Consider the following 18,925-nt stretch of genomic DNA (forward strand, 5'->3'; position numbering starts at 1 on the left):
ACATCCTCAGCACATTTTCATAAAATGGAATCACTTGGTTTCAATCTGCATCTTTTGCGTTTAAAAAGTTCTTGATTATTTTCAGAATAAGCAGCTTTAAATGACTTTTCCTGTGTTAGGCCTCCAAATAAACATTCCCGCCACATTAGTAGTCCGTGCATGCTGTTACTTTTGGACACATCCACGCCCTGCTGAGGTTGCTATATTACAATTGTGTTTTAAGCATTATTATTTTGGAGATTTTAATAAATAAATATGAGGTCCATTTTTGTTTAATCAAGTCTCTAAATTGTGGCTAAACTCCGTCACTAATCCTAAACATAAGTATGCATTTAATCCTAGAAAAGGTGACAAAGGTGACAGTTGAGGCAGTTATATACATCAATAATGGGTTCAAAATTCACACTGTCTATCTATCTATCTATCTATCTATCTATCTATCTATCTATCTATCTATCTATCTATCTATCTATCTATCTATCTATCTATCTATCTATCTATTTATCTGTCTGTCTGTCTGTCTGTCTGTCTGTCTGTCTGTTGTCTGTCTGTCTGTCTGTCTGTCTGTCTGTCTGTCTGTCTGTCTGTCTGTCTGTCTGTCTGTCTGTCTGTCTGTCAGTCAAATAATTGGAATAGTTACATTGAATAAGACCATCTTGCCTAGACGTTGTAGCACAATTGTAAAGAAATATACATTAGGGGAATTCAGGGGGTGCACAGCATACAGGGAGCCTCACGTGGTGCAGCAGGTACTGGGGTTGTGAGCTGAGTCCCTGGATGTGGTGACACAAGGGAGCTTGTGAACTCTGAGGCAGCAGCAACAGCATCTTGTTGAGACTCTGCAGCACAAACATGAAGACAGATCAGCTTTCTGAATCATACTGAACTGATTTGACTAGAAACATCTTCTCACCTTCTGTAGCTTCACTCTCTCTTCCAGTCTCTCTTCTGAGTATTAGTGAGTTTTTTGCCCTGAAAAAGAAGAAAAATGTTCAGATGTGACCTGGGCCTGGTTTTTCAGTTCCTGGTGGACTTACATAGTTGTCTTTATGGGACCATCCTGGATTTTGCTGTCTGTGTGGAAGTCTCTGCTGCTCAGCCTCTATAAAGTATTTAGCCTTCTTTTTTTGGAGAGAGTCTTCCACTGTGAACACAAGACAGTAAACCTCACATTTCTGAAGGTTTTACAGGTATAAAACTGAGGACGTGATGTTCAGTAATGTGAAACTCATCTATACAAATGCTCCTTTAAGCCAAAGTCTGATATAAAACAGTCATAAAGAACATTACTGCCAGGAAGGTAAAATAAAACAAACCAAACATTGTATCAACTCTCAAACTCTCTCACCTGAGCCCCCTGATAGGTGAGGACTGTGTTGATCCCTTCGCTCTTGATTTCAGCCTTCACCTGTGGCCTCTGCTCTATAAGAAAAAGCATGTAGGTGTTCAGAGGCTTCTTCACGTACTGCTGCTGATCCGCTATGGTGTTCAGCCTTTTTCTGTCTACAAGACAAAAATATTGAAGAGTTCTCATCATTATTGTCTGAACAGTAACAGTAGAAGCGTCTCTGTGTCACACCCAGCTCTTAATATTTAAATGCATTTCATCCAAAAAACAGACAAAAAGCTGCAAAATGAAAATGACTGCCGCAAGCACGAGTAATTATCAGCATGAAAGACTACCAAAAGCACAAATACATGCAGAGAAAATGTCCAAAACATCGATTGTAGCAGTAAAGTTGAATAAGTGTGTTAACTTGGTGTGTTTGTGCATTTAGGGTGCGTACAGCTCTGCAGAAGATGATCCTGTCAGCTCCACAGCTCCTGTCAACGCTGTTAGTGCAGCATCAAAATACTGGAGGTGAAATATATAAACCCAACAGGTCATCTTCAGTTCTCATCTACAGAAAGGTTCAGTCTTCTTACAGCTGTCCAGTTACTTTAGTTACTTTACAGATTACATTTTCCTTCAAACTGATAGATAGATAGATAGATAGATAGATAGATAGATAGATAGATAGATAGATAGATAGATAGATAGATAGATAGATAGATAGATAGATAGATAGATAGATAGATAGATAGATAGATAGATGATCAGTATTGATCTCGTCCTCTAGATGGATGCTGTATGTAAATGGGCTTTTTACGTGTTGCTGACTGAAAGTGGATTCCAGCTGGATTTGAGAGTCTGAATCTGCCCTCTGGGCTTCAGTCTGCAGTGCAGTGCGACAGATTTCATCATCAGTGCTGTTCACAATCACCTCCCCATCGTAGAGAAAAACCTTCATTTCTGCACAATTGATAGAAATGCGTTTTTCACTACATTCAATTTATAATTCTTCACAATTCTCTTAATGGAACTTTAGTTCATATTCAAATTAAATCCTTTTACAGCTAATTCTTAGTTTTGCTTCATGAAAATTCCATTCATCCATCCAATGATCACTGAAGAAATAAAACATTCGGATATCCTCCAAGCACCGGTAGTATATACACTATATAGGCAGTAGTAATACAAGGTTACATAAGGTTGTGATTTGCTTTATGATAAAAATCATTCACCATTAATGATCAAAGTCCTTGGCTTGAAAGATCAATTCCTCCAGAATCCAGAAAATCGCCAAATGGTCCTTATAGGACTGTCCAGGACATTGTTGTCTGTGTAGTCTGCTCCTCATCCTCTGAAATATTTAACCTTCTTATATTTGGACAGTTGTCCACCATAAGACAGTGAGATTGAAATACCTGCTTTTACATGAGTAAAAGTGAAGACATGATGTTCAGTAATGTGAAAACCATCAATACAAATGATACAGTACTTTAAGTCAAATACCAAGCAAACATAAAGGACATTACTGCCTGTAAGTTAAAATAAAAGAAATCTAGTACGACACACCACGATACACGCAATGATACTCAAAGCAAGACGTTATCTTGATGGGTTATTTTTATTTTTATTTTTTTAAAAGCATTTTAATTTTAGGAAAACTACCATAGCTGTTAGATGCATCTGGTACAGGTTAGGAAGTCAGTACAGTGGGATGTGCATCTGTAATTAAAAAACAGGTCCTTGCAGATTCCTTGCAGTGTTACATACAAACACTTATTAAGAATATGCATTCTATGGAGTTCCTATACACCACTTTTTTGTGCAGTCTCAACAAAGGAATCAACATGTAAATCTGTCAAAATACACTATCGCTATGATAAAACTCTCTTGCAAAAGTGCTCGTTCCAAGAATACAGAAGAAACACTTTGCTGAAGGTCTTCCTGTTCATGTTACCTCCATCTACTGAGAAAGTTTCCTGTAAGAAGCAAACGGACTTCAGGAAGGTTGGCCAATGCACATAACAACTTTGTTCTCTTCAGGGCAGGCTGGGGGATGGAAACAGGGCTGTTCTTGGTAGGTGGGCGATCACCTTCATGTTAAACAGTGTCTTTATCATCTTGCTGTTTAAAAAAATCTGAATATTGCAGAGGCACTGTGGGAATTGATTTGAATGAATGAATGACACTGCTAGCATAAAATGGACATGGGTTGACTGGTAAGCTGCCCTGCTCCACAGTCTGTCATCAAATCAAATCAAATCTGGCAGTGGAAAAAGCCACACAGCATAGAAGAAGAACTGATTGGACATGGTTAAGCTCGATGACACTTCACCAGCAAACTATTCCTCCTTCCTGAGGGTGATTCCTCAGTCCAACATCACCATCAGCAGTCACATTTATAACATGTCAAAGGACATAGAGAAGCAGCTTCATGATAAGGTGCACGACAGTTGCTTTTCTCTCCAGATAGATGAAGCCACTGACAGGAATTATGGTTTTTTACTGATGACATATCAGATTCATGAATGAAGATGACACAAGGGAGGACTTGCTTTACCGCAAACAAGTTCCTGGCAGAACCACAGTAGAAATGTTAAAAATCATTGACTCACTTAAATGAGTCATATCTCAAATGGGTGGACTGCGTGGGTTCCTGCACAGATGGGGAGCAAGCGCTGATCTAGCATGTCTCCCCAGACCTGCAGTGGACGTGCTGCATTATGCACTGCATAGCACTGGTGTCTAAATCACTGTCCTGCGCTGAAAGATAATAATCATCACTGGCAATGAGGATCTTTCTCAGCACCGTGGTATCAGGCTCCAACCACACAGCTGTTGTGTTTTACAGCAATTCCCAATGTCACATAGGAAGGTGCTGTACCGGTGGTCTTTGAATTGCAAAATGAAATCCACATTTTTTTTGAAGGGAGAGGACGGGGATCTTGCCCACAAATTTTATAATTAACAGCCTTCATGAAGCTTGCACACTTTAGTGACATATTTCCGAAACGCAATGATGTGAATATGCAGCTGCAAGCCCCCCCCCTCCCCCCCCAAAAAAATCCCAACACATATCTTGCAGTTAAAATCACATCATCCATCAGAAAACTGAAAATTTAGATGAAAATGGGAACTTGTTTGAGAAACTAAAAATCATCTGAAGTCAACAAGCTGCAGAACACAATGCATAAAAGAACACTTCAACAGCCTCCAGAAACTTTTCCAGAGATATTTTCTGATGCAGGATCCCAAAGAATATGACTGGATCCCTGAGCCCTTCAGTGCAACACCTCCTGCTGACTTGAACACATCAGAGGAGGAACAGTTGATTGACATCACCTCTAATTGAATAATGAGGCTCATGTTGTAAAAACTAAGTTTTGCTGAGGCAATCGATACATCGGCACATCAATACCAATGCTGACTTTGTTTTCTATAAAAATAAGACTTTTAGATTAAACAAAAGTACTAAACCAAGGTGTGCCTTCAAACTGTTACATTCACGATAATTATACTGTAAAAGAAGTTTGTTATTTATTTTTTCTCATTCTCTTAATGAAATTGGATGAAATAAATGTTTGGAGGGGCAGCACACATAGTGTGAGAACCACTAGTATTCTATTTATTCTTATTTGCACTGAGTTATAACTTAAATATATGTATTTCTATGTTATCTCTAATCTATTACCTTTTTCAAATCTCATTTTTTTCATTTTGTTGCCGCTACAGAATTGGTCAGTTTGGAGTAGATCTCACCGGTTTTAGGTTTTCAAACCTAAGATCCCCTCTGGCTGATCACATCAACAGTGGGTCCCTCACATTGATATTTCTTTCCCGGATCTTGTGCTATAGCAGCCTTGACCCATTTGTAGTGTCATCTGGGCTTTCTTGTGCACCCATTATAGGTTATAAAGAGCAGCAATGATGGACAGCATTGACCTGCTCTTTTTCAACATTGCTTGCAAATGTTTAAATAAGTGAAACATGCAAGGGGTCTGATGGAGAAATCAAAGAAATCCCATTGTGTATATGCCTGACATTGACCTTACTAGCTGATACCTTAGGTAGAGCTAGAAATAGAAATAATAGAAATAGAAACATGCAGCTTTACTGGTTGCTTGCCAGCGTGCCCAGTAAGTAAAATGGCAGTTCATGGTGAACACCATGGTTCATGGTGGTGTAGGCGTTGCAGGGAATCTGAGGAGATGAAGACTGCAAATTATTTTGCTCAGATCTGATATCGTCCAATGAAGTTTCTGGTTAAGAATGTAGCACAGGACTGGCATGATCTTTGTTTGCAGAGCATTCTTCATTAAAGGAACTCTCTTGGTGTTAAATGTGAGTGTTCTCTCAGCAAGGCGTTGCAGCATTTTAAGCTGATTGATAACCTCCCACCTGATAAAATTCACCACATTTTTGTGGAGATAGTGTCAGTCGAGTTACCCCTGTGCAACTGTGAGATGCAGACTAAAATGAGGCATCATAGACAGGCTCTTTAAGGGGTCGTTCCAGACTTTTAGTTTCAAGCGTGATAACGATAAGGGTTTGGTTCTCCACCAGTGGAGCATGATAGTATGTGTGAATCCTTTTTTATAAGGGTAACAATGAACACAATTTCAAGAATTCCTTAAATCTTTTGCTACCAGGCAACAGCACATGACAGGAAATCAATTCAGTGCACCATCAGTTTTTCAGATCCCGTACACAGACCTTGAGTGTCACCTCTGTCTGTCAATGTCACCTGTCTCAAGTAGCAATAGACTGAGTAAAAGCAGGAGAGTAAAAGATGTAAATTATATTGTAGTGTATTTTTCCTTAGCGTATAAAGGTAATGTTATTTTTTAATTAGTTTAGAAATATGTGGATAATGTAATTTGTTGTTGGGTACTGGGAGCTTGGTTACGGTGTTCTTCCTGCAGGGGGCGTGGTGGAGCTTTCCCCTGCCGCAGCTGGAGCCGCAGGCAGACGCACCTGCAGGCTATCACGCCTCTTGTGGATCATTGTTGACCTGTTACCTCCAATTAAAGAGTTTGTCGGACACCACCCTCCACTGTGTGCTGCCTGCTTTCAGGTCCTGCTACAATTGCTCCTAACAATTTGTCATAACAAGAGGGGGACTCAAGACATGAAGTTAATGGTTTTGAAGAGGTCTGCACCTGTTCAAAAAAAATAAAGAGAAGCATTCCTGACACAATATTATATTGTCAGGAATATTCCATTCCTGAATATTCAGGAATATTGTATATTGAATATTCTATTCCTGACAATAGAAAGGAATAACAGGATAGAGGAGTGAAAGGGGAAGACATCACCATTTTGGACACCAGTAGAAAAGGTTTATGATGTCACATTAAAGTAACCCACCAATAGAAACAAAGAAAGTAAAATTATATGGGCAAAAAAGGCATGAGGGTTGATCCCCTACACCCGGATTTCAAGGTAACAGGCATAAGGTTTTCAGTTCTTCTTTGGGATTGCTCATGTTTCTTTTCTGTTGAACCATCACTGTTTTTGAGAATAAACATTTTGGACTTGACTCTTCTAAGCTCCTGTGCTCATTTGGACTCAGTGCACTTTTTCTGATCACCAAGACAAGGAAATCTCCATGTCAATATATGAAATACATACTGTTGACACGGCCTGCAAATGACTGAAGCAAAGTGATGCTGCATGGTGTGAGTTAAGTGGCAGTCCTGTGCTGCTGCTGCACATTCAAGGGTCACACCCTCGAGTAATGAGTAACTTCTCCTCTTCTTCAGATGGTGTAGTGTGATGAACCAAAGGCTGATGACAGGAAGTTGGGTACCTCTTGATCAATACCAGTTCCATAGATGCCACATCCTTCTTCCCAGAGAGGATTATTGCTGGACTTGAGGATAATGAAATGGCTGAACCGCCAAAAGGGGCCGACACTCGTCGTGCATTTTGCGTTGATGGATGGGGATATGAGTTGGTCAGTAGCTTTGATGTCATCCACAAAGTCCTGATGGGCTTGGTGTCAGGGTCCTGGGTGGTGTTTTTGGTTGTTTCCCTGTTCCTACTTGGTTCTTTCTCCAGGGAGCGTGGTGGAGCCACTTTAGTACAGCTGTTGCTGGTGACAGTCTGACCTGCTGCCTATTGCTAATCAACTGGCTATTTAGGCCCTGAGCTCCTGTTGACCAGTGTTGGATTGTTTTGTCAGTGTTGTGGTCTACTGACGCCTCTGTCCTTTGGAAAAGGAATGAGCAGGATTTTTTCCCTGCTGCTGCTTTTTTTGGTTTCAATAAACCCCTTTGTGAGACCTAGTTGGCTGGTTCCTGTCAACCTCAACCCTAACAGAATGATCTGACCAGTATGGACCTGGCAGACAGCGACTCAGTTCGCAAGACCATGTCGGCTCAGGACAGGCCTCTCGGGCACCACGACAAGGTCCTGTATGACATTTGGACATTCCTCCAGGTCAGGATAACACCACCAGCGTGGCTGACCTTCTCACCCAAGGTCATCTGGGCCAGTCTCCAGCCCCTTTCACCTCAGCAGCTCCAGCAGTTGTCACTCTGCTGGCCTCCATTCCTTACTCTGCTGCTGCACCGCGTCAGTCTCATGCCCCCATTTCCAAGCGTTATTCTGGTGAGGCAGTCAGGTGCTGTAGTTTTTTGTTCCAGTGCTCCTTAGTTTACGTTTCGTCAGTGTTGTGGTCACCACGCCTCCCTCCTTTGGAAAAGGAATGAGCAGGGTCCTTTCCCTGTGCCGAGCGTGCTTTTCCCCGCTGTGCTTGAGGCTTTTTTTGGTTTCAATAAACCCTTTTATGAGACCTAGTTGGCTGGCTCTTGTCTGCATTCAGGTCCTGATAAAACTAAACCCTGACATCTGGAGCAAGTGAAGTATAAAACCTTGAAAGTTTTGCCAGAAGAGTCACTCCAGTGAACAGATCGAGAGAGATTCTTGCAAAAGAGTCTGTAAATCATTTATTTTAAATTAACTTTCATCGGTCATTTGAATCTCTCTTCATTCCTATACCCAAAGTTCAAGAGACGAGTGAAAACTGTAGTTGTTCTGCTTACAAAACTGTCTGGATTCTAAAATGTGGTTGATGCATGTCTTATTGTGTGCAGGCACGGGGAGAACATACAATCTTTTATCCATGGTTACCATAGGGTAATGGTTGAAATAGTATATTTAAGTGTAAAAATGCAGGTTGTCTGTAAAGCGCCTGGAGACGATTTAGTTTGAAACAGATGCTTCATAAATACAATTCAAGTAATTGAATTGGGGTGGTGCAGTGGTTGGCACTGTCCCCTCAAAGCAAAAAAACTTTAAATTGATCTTGTGAGTGGTTGTCTGCAGTGGCGATAAGTGTACGAGAAAATGTATGGTCTTTAATAGTTAAGGATGCATGTAATCATCCAGTCAGTCTATATTAACCCAACTGATGGCAGTAACAAAACAGTCTGACATGAATTAGCAAGCCTTCAGTGCATCAGCAAAGACTCTATTTATCATCAGCCGGGCAGCAAGAGACAAGCCCAAACTTATTTAGTTCAGTTAAAGCACAGGTTGTCTTATCTACTGAAGGTAACGGATATTGAAGGAGGCTTAACTTCCAAACCATAAAGTGAAATTATTCCAGTTAAGCGCCTTCAACAAATACACTATAAATGAATACAGATGTTGGGTTAAACAGAGGAAGGCAACACATTTTTTTGACTATGCATGGGATGAATCTTTTACATAAATGGCAAATTAAAGTGACTGTACTATACTCTGACTTAAAAATCAGAAATGTTTTCTAACACTGTATAGTGTCGTCTTTTACTGTAAAACACTCACTGCAGGAACATGTGTTTATGCAACACAGCTGCTGACCTGGATGAGTTGGCACAGGAAGCAGAGACCTGTTAATGTTCTATGGCTCAGAACTGTGTTGATTCTCACTCCAATGCTGCTATTCACCTTCAAGTACATGTGTTCCCTTTCTTGACTCACTCTCAGAGCTCTTCCAAAAAGCACATGTCATGTTCCTGGCAAAAAGCAGGCAACTCAAATAACAGCTCAACCGCTGTTGAATCTTTAAGTTTATTTTGCGCTAACATGGGTTGCTGCAATAACTAAATTGACCCAAAATTTGGATGACCTTTCATTATTGGAGGCATTTTGCACATCCACTGAACAGGAGGGAGAAGAGGCAATGATGTAGGTGATGTACTGATGCACTGGCACATATCTCAGTCACATGTATGATTTTGTGGCTTTTGGCTGATTTCATTGATGTAGCTTCTGTTATGTTGTTTCATAATTTGTCATTGTTTATGTGTTTGATCAGCTAAAGTAATGAATAGTCATTAAAAGAGCATTAATAAAACTTAAAATAAGAAGTACCCAAATGACCTATTCTGCTTACTTGACGTTCTCCTGAAGTTCTATAATGACTCCACAGTACCTCTAACAGCCCCCCAACCTTTGATTATGTGATATGACACTCATCACTAGGGAGTAAGTTCACAACACTAAAGGGATGCAATGGAAATGTCTCTTATTTTACTGTTCTGGTCTGATCTCCATTCAAAGAGAATATGGTAAATAAGTGACATTAGAACAGGGAGACGGGTCAATTTGAACAACAGGAAAACAATGGATCTCAGTGGTGGATTGGACAATTACAAAGGACAGACTGCAGCCATATGAGCTTGCAATCACCCCAGAGAGCAGAGAGACCAGGAGTAAATAATGTCCAAAAGAGACAGACTGTGCTGTGGTGTCAGGACCATCAGTGGAGTAACGCGATAACTAATTTCCAGACCTTTCTGCGGCAGTGCCTCGCTTATGACTCCCTGTAAGGCTTGAAATAATGTTTTTGTTGGCACTCTGCCTAAAACATCTCTTTCCAATAGATTATTCCCCTTGTCTTAAAAAATAAAACAATTTAAGTCAATTTTTTTCATTCATTTTTAGGCAAAACGTACATTTTGTAAAATGTATAACCTTCAATGTTCTCTTTAACTTCCAATTCTGAGAATATTACAGTACTATATAATGCTGCTATAATCATATTAAGCATTTCTATAGATGAGAACTGAAGATTACCTGTTGTGTTTACATATTTTACCTCCAGTATTTTGATGCCACACTACCAGCGTGACAGGAGCTGTGGAGCTGACCTTAACACAACTTTACTGCTACAATCCCTCATCAGTCACCTTCAATCTGTGCGCGGGAATGTATAAAAACCCACAGAAGAGCCGTCGGATGTGCCCTCTCCAACCTTCTCCATCCCCGGTTTTCCTTAGCAGATTCAACCAACTCTGAGGCAAGACCTGAACTCTATGTTCTCCAACTCTCAGCTGTCAAACACTGTCCAAAATATTAATGAACACATATGCAGAAGTGAGCTTATGTTTTTTTGTTTTTTTAAAAAAAAGCAATGCACAGGACAGGAGCAAGAAAAAATGCTGAGTGAATGTTTGAGTATTAATTGGACTACAAAAAGAAATGATTTGTTTTGAGTGTTAGACTCTTTTCAACATTTATATTTTATATGTGTGAGGACCCAGGTGCAGCCCAACAGGCACAAAATGAGTCTGCAGCAACTATATCAAGCAATACAACAGTTGAGGTTGTGCTGAGTATCAGCGCTGGTGTGATCCGGTCGCAGATCATCACACCTGTCTGGTATTCCGTACAACACCATGACTTTGAGTGTGTCATTGCTTTCATACAAATGTTTCACAAGTGCATTTTTTGAGTTAACAGTAATAAGCGAGAAGATATGATATATAAAGAGATATGATTTGTTTTTTCTTTCTAATCATTTATTTGGCTCCATCAACATAAAGAGTTCCACAACAGATGGGGAGACTGGCTGTTGCCAAAGGTAAGTAACGGTTATTAGAACACCTGTGCAGCAGAGTGATCCCAAGCTTGTTGTGCTCTACATCAGCAAGCATGGAATGATTCTTGTCCAATCAAATTACTTGATCGGAAGTGACTGTTGTATAAGATGAAATATAACAATATAGCCGGAACAGGTAAGGTACAATTGAATTATCAGCAACTGTGGTGCCTGCCCTCATTAATACTGTATTATTATATTAAAGCCACACTTAAATGACAGTTATACATGCATGTCTCAGGATTTGTGTTTTCTGCATATGTTGAATTTCGAACTCCAATGTAGCCAAAAGAAAAAGACCCACAAAAGAGTTGGAGGTCCAGCACCACCACTGCCCAAAGATGCTGAAGAGATGCCCTCAATCATCACTGAGGGCATCTCTGGGGGAAGCTCAGGGGCATACATAACAGGTAAGGTAGTGGTACCGCATACAGCATGTGCATGCATCCGTTTTCTAGTGTTAGCTCTCTAATTAGCATCCATTCATCAGAGGCACATTCATTTGCGCTGAGTACGTTTCAGTTCTAATGCATTTGGCTGTTGTTTCTTAGTGTTATAATCTATTTCGAGGTGACTCAGAGTCTGAAAAAATGTGATGGGACCTGCACAGTTGTTTTAAAGAGAAGCACATGATGGGGCTAAATTTCTACCAGTTACTGATGGTGTAATTTGTCTTCTGGAGACTTCTGCTATAGCAAACCTTCATACTACTGTAAGTATGAAGTGTACAGCAGTACTCTTGAATCTTGTCTCATTACAGGAAGATGAAGACACAATATCAGTCACCGCAGATGCAGAGAAGGCCGTGAAGGTTTACGCCCTTTTAAATAACTTTTGTTTCAGTTAATGCTAGTGCTATGATACAACTGGGTGCTTATTTCTCTCTAACAGGGCATTGCTGGAGATTACAGTGAGGAAGAGGGTCCATCAACCTCAGCGTACCACAGAAAGATGTTCATAAGTATTGACCCACAGCTTCCTATGACACCAAACAGACTTGGCACTGTGGGGTCCAACTTCATTTACATTACTATATCTCCCTGTGAACCAACTGTACAAGCTGTACTTGCAAACACAAAAGCTGCCGATCAAAACAAAAAGATACAAATGGATTATGCTGGATCATCAGTTAAAGTTATGGCCTTTAGCTGCCTACAGCTGGACGCTTTTTAATTGTTTCCTGCAACAAAAGATTAAATGTAAATCAATGTTACTTCCAGGACGGGCCAGTGAGAAATGATTAAAATATGTCTCTAACAGCTCTTCCATCAGCAGGGGTAATTTGCATTATTGTCTGAATCCACTGGGGAACCTTAGGACATTGCTCCCCTGTAATTGTGATTGTAGCATAGGATTATACATGCAACTATGAAGTCAAAACCAATTTTGATGTGACCCTGAGCATACTAGAATTCCTCAGCATCCCAATGGCCATCTCTACCCTGGCTCGCATCCTGTGGTGAGCTACTTTGTAGTGTTGCTGTTGAGGCTGGGCTCAAGTGGAGGGTAAGGGGTCAATACCTGCTGATGGCCGAGGTTCTTAGGACCTCTGCTATGATGATGCAAGATAGAGTTCAATGTTTTAGTTGCAATAGGAGAAAACAAAGAATTTACAGGATATCGCTATATTGTAGATAAACTCACCAGGGGCAAATCTATCACTCATGTTGCTTCCACATTGTAGATAATGTAGGCTGCATCATCAGATACAGCTACAGTAGCTGTCATGTGAGGTTTATTTCATTTGGAATGTTAACTACTATTTAGGCTTACCTTAATGCTGTGGAAAAGTCTCCTATTTACAAGATCTACTTCATTTATTCTGGGGACCACTGCCTTGAGATGTCTGGTGGGTCTAGGACTTGGGAACACTGCAAATGTCTACAGTAGTCCTGAATGATAAATCATTCAATCGGGGTCTGATCATCCGTTCACTGCAGAGTATTTGTGCTCCAACATCAGCTGGCTCCTCGAGAAACAGACACGCCATGATATTGTGTTCAATCTGCAGGCTTCAACTTGAGAGCAGGGAAGCCCAGGGCTAGCTGGAACGAATTTCACAGTTTGCTGGGTAACTGCTTCTGAGTCTGGTTAACTGACTCAGAATTACACTGAACTGGCATTGGGAAAACAAATATAAAGAGCGTTTCCCCTCATTTCAAGGTTTACTGACTTTTCACTCAACCTGCTTTTTGAAAAAAACCCAAGTCAGGGTCATTTGTCCATGCTTTTGGACATTTTCTTTACTTTATTTTGTTACTTTATCAAAGTTTCTAAATACTCATATTCAGGTTGGAGCTTTGTGTGTGCTTTTATGATGAAATATACTTGAATATTTGCTGAATCGGCAGCTTTGAATGACACTCACAAGAGAAGCTTTTACTGTCGATTTTATGAGAACTCTTCAATATTTTTTATTTGTAGAAAAAGGCTAAAGATCAACGAACAGAACAACAAGAGCCGTTGAACATAAAGAAGTCTATAAATGCCTATATGCTGTTTCTCAAAGAACATAAGGTCTAACCTTCGGGCATTTGTTGATGGTCTGGGAGGGGAGGAGAGGGGAGGGGAGGGGAGGGGAGGAGAGAAGAGAAGAGGAGAGGAGAGGAGAGGAGAGGAGAGGAGAGGAGAGGAGAGGAGAGGAGAGAATTTTTCACTGAGCATTGAGAACTTCAGAAACCTTTACATTAAAATTCAAAAGTCATAACACACTATTCCTGGGAAAGCCACAACTTTTGATGTTTTTTTTGTCTCAAATAAAAATGAAATCAGAGATGAAATAATTCTTATTTAAATAGGCCCCCATGATTTGCTAATTTCCCTGATGGACACCCCCTAAAGGGATCAATAAAGTACTCTTGATAATATATAGCATGTCTTGCCTGTATGTATGTATGTATGTATGTATGTATGTATGTATGTATGTATGTATGTATGTATGTAGTATGTATGTATGTATGTATGTATGTATGTATGTATGTATGTATGTTAGCAAAACAGTTGATTGGACAAAATGCCCTGAGGTTTAGTCTAATAAAATGTAAAAACATCACTGTACCACACACTTACCCGCCCCCACCACCCAAATGGACTGCAGTTGGCAGGTGGAATACACGGACAACCCACGCTGTGTTTGTGTTAGAATCAGTGTGTTGTCCTTAAATGTTGTCTTTTTTTGTGTCCCTGTTTATTTAAACCTGCTTCTTCCTCCTTCTTTTGCTAGATTGTCATTTCAAAACGAGTCAAGCTTCTCCTCTTGTTTTCTTTAATTAGATTTCAGATTCTGAAATAAGATCCTGTCTGATGTTCTGAATCTGTCTGTCTCTTTGTTTGGACAACCTGTTTGGTACGGACTTGTGTGATTTAAATGCTGTTCATTCTACATTGGGGTCCTGCTTTTTTGGATCATGATGGACTGTCTGTGTAAATGGGAAAATGGTGGTGTTCCTGGTTCCACTGCATTAGGACAACACAATGCTGTACACTAAAGGAAGTCAAACAAGTCAACAAAACATATAGCCTCTCTTGTGCAAATGTTACAAATCAACTATTTTTATAGAGCAATAAGAATTTTTTTTCACCACTTTATCATTTTCAGGGTTACAGGGAAGATGCTGGAGCCTATCCGAGCTGCACATGGGTGAAGGCAGGGTGCACCCCAGGATGAGTTGCCAGCTCATCGCTGTCCCCTGTGTAAACATTTGGGAGTTTGGTATTGCTCAGGGGTACCTCAGCAGTGCTCTCAGCAGTGCTCTGAAAGTTCTGGCTCATACCAGAACACCTTCCATGTTATGTCAGCCCAGTCTCCACCCTTGCAGGACACACCTTCCTGTATGAAATTTGGCCAGCATGTCTAGAGGTGACGCTTTATCTCGATGAAAGTTCCTCAGAGTGGCTCAGCACCTCCACCCTCAGAGACTTTTGATTATTGTTTTACAGTTGTTGAGAGCTGGACTGGTGGTGTTTCTACAGTATGTCACCGACCAAGAACCTCTGAAGATCCGCTCTTCTGGCTGCAAAGAAGGACATTATCGACCTCCACATTTGGCTGTCTGTGAAACAACCATCTCTCAAACAGCAACCACAGCATTCCATCATCACTGCCAGGCTTACCTGCGGTTGGAGCATCCACTGATGGGAGCCCATCCCCGTAAACACCCCTAAGATAACTGCATGGTTATCTTGTATTCAGCTTTTTGATTGCCACAGCAGCAGAGCAGTGATGACCAGTTTTTCTGTGGGTTTATGTGATCACACTCATTATTGCAGTCATGCCTTCCCTTAATAGGGATAGCATCTTGAACTATCACGATATGTGAAGCTTTTGGGGTGGGGCGGGGGGTGTAGAGGCCACATTCAGGCTCTCCTTTAGTACGAATATGAAGAGCTGCTGCAGGTTGTTCCAATACCTGGTCTGTTGCTGTTGGATTAGACCTTCCCCTCCCGCAGGATATTATCACGTTAACATCTTCTAACAGCCTTCTCTGACTGATTTATCGCTGGATGATGCCTAATTTTAACCTAATATTCCACTGATAATATCAGTGAAATCCATCGGTTTTTTTTCTTCTTTTTTTGCTTCAGGCAAGTGGACTTAACTTAAATTCAGATTAAAAGTGCTCTTGTTGCTCACTTTACCTTCACATCTCAATAAAATATTCATGATGTCCTGAAGCATGATGACTCGATGAAAGCCGGAGCTGAAATTCACATTTCTGGCATTAAATGGGGGTAAAGAGTAAATTGAAACACAAGTAAAAAAGGTTAATTCTACAGGCATTGCATCACGTTTTATTTAATATAAATCTGAATTTATAAAGAGTGTTTCTCAAATTTTCTGGTCAAATATTAATAGAATAGAAAGTAATAAATAAGCAAAGGAGTCCAGTTGCAGGTAAGTTACCTCAGCCCCTTGTCTTGTAGCGATGTTAGAACAGGTCAGATGTTTTCTAAAGTGTGATGTCTCTCTCTATACAGCTTACTGACGAAAAGGCCTAGCAGACAAGATGGTGAAAAGGGGGCTAAATTGTTCCGCTTATCCTGATCCTCTTATCAGCTCCTCAGCCTGACCTTTAACATCCATCTTTACCATGCTCCAAATTCCAGTCACACTTTTTTAATCCTCATTGAAAAATCTTTATGATGTGATTTTCTGTTTTGTCTGTGGAGCAATACATTAATATGTCACATTGTTGCAAAGAAGTGGGCCGGTGCTCCAGGGTCAGTTGTGGACGACTCAGTCAGCCTGTATATTGTGGGTAGCGTCTCCCGCTGCCTGCTTTTGATGCATATTTAAGTCTCCAGCCTGACCGCAAGGCAATGTCCACAGTCCCTGCAGCCAAAAACATTTCCCACAGATTCATTTTCATCTCGTGCCATGAGCTCTAGGCCAGGAACCATGACAGCTAGCCAGCCAGCCAGCCAGCCAGCCGGGGGAGCTGGCGCTGCCGCGCTGTCCCACAGCCTCAGCCCTTCAGCCGTGACACCACAGAGGGTTGCACATGAGCTGCCAGCTGATAAATGAGCTGACAAGCCTCCTCACCGTTACTCATTTCCCGTCCTGGGGGAGCCAGGGAGGCAAGGAGAGAAATTTTGATGGGAGAAAGATGGGAGACAGAAAAGAAAAAAATCTGAACTGACTTTGCAGCAGGGCTATTTTTAGCACAGCTGTAATGTGCTCCATTAGTTTGAGACTGTACTACAGGGAGAAGAGGGTTGAGAAGTCTTTAGGAGGGCAGTCGGAAGTGAGGGGCCGAGCAGAAGATAAAGGTCGCATAGGGGCCGCATGAAAGAAGAGAAACACAGGCTGAGGAAGATAGGTTCTAGATAAGCAGCTTTGAAGAAGGTGAGAGATACAGCTAATGCAAGGCAGCTCATTAAAAAGCAGACGGATAAGCCTGCACAGCAGGAAACAATATGCTCACAATCATTTCCTGAATAAATCACTTTGTACGCTGACTGTCTGAAGTGCTATTGGGCATTTCTTTGCTCATATTCTACAGGAGAATATCAAGTTTGCCTAAGCTGTGCAAAAGACTTAATGTTGGACATCAGCATGTTTGATTTTGAGTGATGAAACAAGGGTATATTTGAGAAAATGGCAACATCAAATGCTCGGTGACAGAGGTTAGATCCCTCTGTCCTCCCTCATGGGACCCCTCAGTATAATTTAGGCTCTATTGACTGCTGATGGTTTTGGTCTCTTTCAACAAAACCTGTTCTAATATGGCCACATATACACAGTTTTATTTAAGTTCTTATTTCTGGTAACTCAGAAGGGTTCAGACATTCCAGTGTGACTTTAACTTGTGTAAATGACACTGAGGTGTCAGAGTCATTCTGACAAAGGAACCTTTCAAGTGAGACACGCTTATGTCTGGCCATTGTTTATGTCATGTACATTTTTTTAATGCTAAAATTCCCAGTGTTGTGCAGATACAGACCTTCTCCCTGAAATACTCTACAAAAAAGAGTAAATGCAGCGATGCTAGCGGTGCACCAGGGTTTCTTGGGCTTGAATAGAGCTCTGCAGGAGAAGACTGTGCAAGGGTCATTTCTGCTGAGGTAAACGAGCAGTGGGTTGCCAAGGCCAAGGTTCCAAAGGACAAGCGGCGGCATTTGAATGACCTTCTCCCCTTTCGTTCACATTCTTTGGAGATGGAGGGGAGAGAAATAAAAAGAAAAAATTATAACCCCCCAGGAAACCATTAAATACACAGGCAAATATATCAATTACAAATCTGAAAGTCAAGGAGAGAATACGCTTAAAAGACTATTAAGCTCTCTGTTGCTGTCTAAAGCTCCGCATTTCCCTTCAGCTCCACCTGGTCATGAAGTGGAAACGCATTGTAATTACAGCTGTCCTTCATCCCTTCTGCTTGTACTCACAGTGCAACTCATGCCTCCCATGATGCTACTTATTCTCCTTAGTGTGCTTTTCCTTCTTTTTTCTCTTCCCCCCTTCCTCACATCAAGCTCCCCGTCTTTTCACTGGCAGGCAGCTCAAGCTGTGAAATTCTCTGCCTCTCGGTTCCATTCGCTCTGTTAATGGTGGTGCCATTTGTCACTTAGTGTTCCTGTGTAGATGAGGGAGTAGATGGGGGTTTTATTTTTCTCAGCCTATTTATTGCACACATCTGTCATCCTTGTTTCTTTTTAAATAAAGAAAAACAGCACAGCTTTGGAGCTCAGTTCCCTTCGCTTCTATCACACTCATAGATGTGTGCAAAAAATGACCTCTGTGATGGATCATATGTGACATTTCACACAGCAATAATGACATGAGGATGAATGATGTCGTGCTGCTTCTGCTCCATGCTTGCCTCTCTTCAGTTTGCTCAAAGATTATCTCAAGTATATTTAAAGTAGTTCAGTGAAAACAAGAGTGGCGGTGAGAAGCTCCTGAATGGTGGTAAATGAGAACCTGGTTTGCAATTTCAGATGAACTCAGAAGGATTCTAATTTGGGATACTGTGAGATGAGATTATTTTCATGATATTCAAGTATGTTGTAAAATTTGTTCAGCAGAGGTAGGTGAGTTCTGCATTGTGGAAAATTAAACATTTATTTTTTCCATAGTTGAAATGGTCGTTAAACTCCTCAAGCTGCAGGGGTTGTTTCCCCGTTCTGTGATCACAGCTTGAATATAGGTTTTAATCCTTGGACATTGTTTATACTTAAGGCTAGAACAAAAAGCCTTCCACTGTAGTTTCTAGTTTAGTCTG

This window comes from Takifugu flavidus, chromosome 13 (assembly GCF_003711565.1).
Source record: "Takifugu flavidus isolate HTHZ2018 chromosome 13, ASM371156v2, whole genome shotgun sequence".
Taxonomy (NCBI): domain Eukaryota; kingdom Metazoa; phylum Chordata; class Actinopteri; order Tetraodontiformes; family Tetraodontidae; genus Takifugu; species Takifugu flavidus.